The sequence below is a fragment of the Piliocolobus tephrosceles genome, chromosome 8 (assembly GCF_002776525.5).
Source record: "Piliocolobus tephrosceles isolate RC106 chromosome 8, ASM277652v3, whole genome shotgun sequence".
NCBI classification, from domain to species: Eukaryota; Metazoa; Chordata; class Mammalia; order Primates; family Cercopithecidae; genus Piliocolobus; species Piliocolobus tephrosceles.
In genome coordinates this window covers 38,587,182-38,590,423 of record NC_045441.1, presented here as the reverse complement: position 1 = coordinate 38,590,423, position 3,242 = coordinate 38,587,182, and the positions used below count along the sequence as shown (strand labels likewise).

The 3,242-nt window shown below is 38.8% G+C and overlaps 1 pseudogene across 1 annotated transcript; it reads left to right on the top strand.

Annotated features, from left to right (window-relative positions):
* Positions 1 to 467: 467 nt before the first annotated feature.
* LOC111555705 lies at positions 468 to 1,386 on the top strand (annotated as a pseudogene). The gene has a single exon (XR_002735616.1). The product of XR_002735616.1 is annotated as a 60S ribosomal protein L6 pseudogene (transcript).
* Positions 1,387 to 3,242: the final 1,856 nt, after the last annotated feature.

Genomic DNA, 3,242 nt, shown 5'->3' with positions numbered 1-3,242 from the left:
TTCTTTCTTTCTTTCTTTCTTTCTTTCTTTCTTTCTTTCTTTCTTTCCTTTTGTAGAACGGAACTGCTATGAATGACAATTGACTATAAGTAACTGGTTTTTGCTAGTGTTTAGAAACACTATTGAATTTTTCAGATTAAGTTTGTCTACAGAAAAGTTAGCAAACACTATTTTTAGTTTTAATAGTTTATTTGATAATTCTATTGCTATTCCTGCATAAAGTAATCATGTTATATGAAAATAAGCATAACATTATGTCTTCTCTCCCAGTCCTACACCAAGACCAGGTTAAATGGTAATGATGGTTATGGCTATTATTTTCTGTTGCCAATTGAAATAAAATGCATCTACATTTCCTTCATCAAGTAGATGTTTACTCTAAATTGATTTATTTTTTATAAAATTAATGAAGCTCTGTTCTATCTCAAGGCTATTTTTCTCCATTTATTGAAATAATTATGGAAACCTTAGTTCTCTTTCCCATCTTGCAAGATGGCGGGTGAAAAAGTTGAGAAGCCAGATACTAAAGAGAAGAAACCCGAAGCCAAGAAGGCTCATGCTGGTGGCAAGGTGAAAAAGGGTAACCTCAAGGCTAAGAAGCCCAAGAAGGGGAAGCCCCATTGCAGCCACAACCCTGTCCTTGTCAAAGGAATTGGCAGGTATTCCCGATCTGCCATGTATTCCAGAAAGGCCATGTACAAGAGGAAGTACTCAGCCGCTAAATCCAAGGTTGAAAAGAAAAAGAAGGAGAAGGTTCTTGCAACTCTTACAAAACCAGTTGGTGGTGACAAGAACAGCGGTACCCGGGTGGTTAAACTTTGCAAAATGCCTAGATATTATCCTACTGAAGATGTGCCTCGAAAGCTATTGAGCCACGGCAAAAAACCCTTCAGTCAGCACGTGAGAAAACTGCGAGCCAGCATTACCCCCGGGACCATTCTGATCATCCTCACTGGACGCCACAGGGGCAAGAGGGTGGTTTTCTTGAAGCAGCTGGCTAGTGGCTTGTTACTTGTGACTGGACCTCTGGTCCTCAATCGAGTTCCTCTACGAAGAACGCACCAGAAATTTGTCATTGCCACCTCAACCAAAATCGATATCAGCAATGTCAAAATCCCAAAACATCTTACTGATGCTTACTTCAAGAAGAAGAAGCTGCAGAAGCCCAGACACCAGGAAGGTGAGATCTTCGACACAGAGAAAGAGAAATACGAGATTACAGAGCAGCGCAAGATTGATCAGAAAGCTGTGGACTCACAAATTCTACCAAAAATCAAAGCTGTTCCTCAGCTCCAGGGCTACCTGCGATCTGTTTTTGCCCTGACGAATGGAATTTGTCCTCACAAATTGGTGTTCTAAATGTCTTAAGAACCTCATTAAATAGCTAACTACAAAAAAAAAAAAAAGAAATAATTATATTTTTTTCTTAGCGTATTAAGATTGCAGATTGCAGATTTCATTATACATTTTCTGATATTGAATCATACCTGTACTCCTGGGATTTTGATGACAAATTGTATTTATTTATTTATTTTTATTTAAATAGTTTTTGAGGTACAGGAGGTTTTTGGTTACATGGATGAGTTCTTTAGTGGTGAATTCTATGATTTTCGTGCACTTGTCACCTGAGCAGTGTGCACTGTAGCCAATATGTAGTCTTTTATCCCTCAACCCCCTCCCATCCTCCCCATGTCCCAAGTCCTCAAAGTCCATTGTATCACTCTGTATGTCCTTGCATCCTCATAGCTTATCTTCCACTTATAAGTGAGAACATATGGTATTTGGTTTTTAATTCCTAAGTTACTTAGAATAATGGCCTCCAGGTCCATCCAAATTGCTGCAAAAGACATTGTTTTGTACCTTTTTTATGGCTGAGTAGTCTGAATAGTATTCCATGGTGTCTATATACATTTTCTTTAATCCACTCACTGGTCAGTGGGCACTTAGGTTGGTACACTATCCTTGCAATTGTGAGTTGTGCTGCTATAAACATGCATGTGCATGTGTGTTTTTCTTTTTCTTTTGTTTTGTTTTTTTTTTTGAAACGGAGTCTTGCTGTGTAGCCCAGGCTGGAGTGCAGTGGCACCATCTCTGCTCACTGCAAGCTCCACCTCCCAGGTTCACGCCATTCTCCTGCCTCAGCCTCCTGAGTAGCTGGGACTACAGGCGTCCGCCACCAGACCCTGCTGATTTCTTGTATTTTTAGTAGAGATGGGGTTTCACCATGTTAGCCAGGATGTTCTTGATCTCCTGACCTCGTGATCTGCCCGCCTCGGCCTCCCAAAGTGCTGGGATTACAGGCTTGAGCCACCGCCCCCGGCTGCATGTGTGTTTTTCACATAATGACTTCATTTCCATTGAGTAGCTACCCAGTTGTGGGATTGCTGGATTGAATGGTAGTTCTACTTTTAGTTCTTTAAGGAATCTTCATACTGTTTTCCATAGAGGTTGTACTAATTTACATTCCCACCAGCAGTACAAAAGTGTTGCTTTTCACCACATCCAAGCCAACATCTATTATTTTTTGACTTTTTAATTATGACTATTCTTGCTCATTGTGGTTTTAATTTGCATTTCTTTGATTATTAGTGATGTTAAGCATTTTTTCATGTGTTTGTGGGCTGTTTGTATATCCTCTTACCTGCACGTTATGCACATGTACCCTAGAACTTAAAGTATAATAATAATAATAAAAAAAAGAGAATTGTCTATTCGTGTCTTTTGCCCACTTTTTGATGGGATTATTTGTTTTTCTCTTGATGATTTGTTTGAGTTCTTTGTAGATTCTGGATACTAGTCCTTTGTTGGATGCATACTTTGTCAATATTTTCTCCCACTCTGTGGATTATCTGTTTACTCTGTTGATTGTTTCTTTTGCTGTGCGGAATCTCTTTAGTTTAATTAGGCCACATGTATGTATTAATTTTTGGCATTTGCTTTTGGGGTTTTAGTCATGAATTATTGGCCTAAGCCAATGTCCAGAAGTTTTCCCAATGTTATCTTCCAGAATTTTTGTGGTTTCAAGTCTTAAATTTAACTCTTTGATCAATGTTGAGTTGATTTTTGTATAGGGTGAGAGATGGCAATCCAGTTTCATTCTTCTACATGTGGCCTGCCAGTTTCCCAGCACCATTTATTTAATGGGGTATCCTTTCCCCAATTTATGTGTTTGTATGTTCGTTAAAGATCAGTATTTTGTTTATTTCTGGGTTCTTTACTCTGTTTATTTCTGGGTTCTCTAT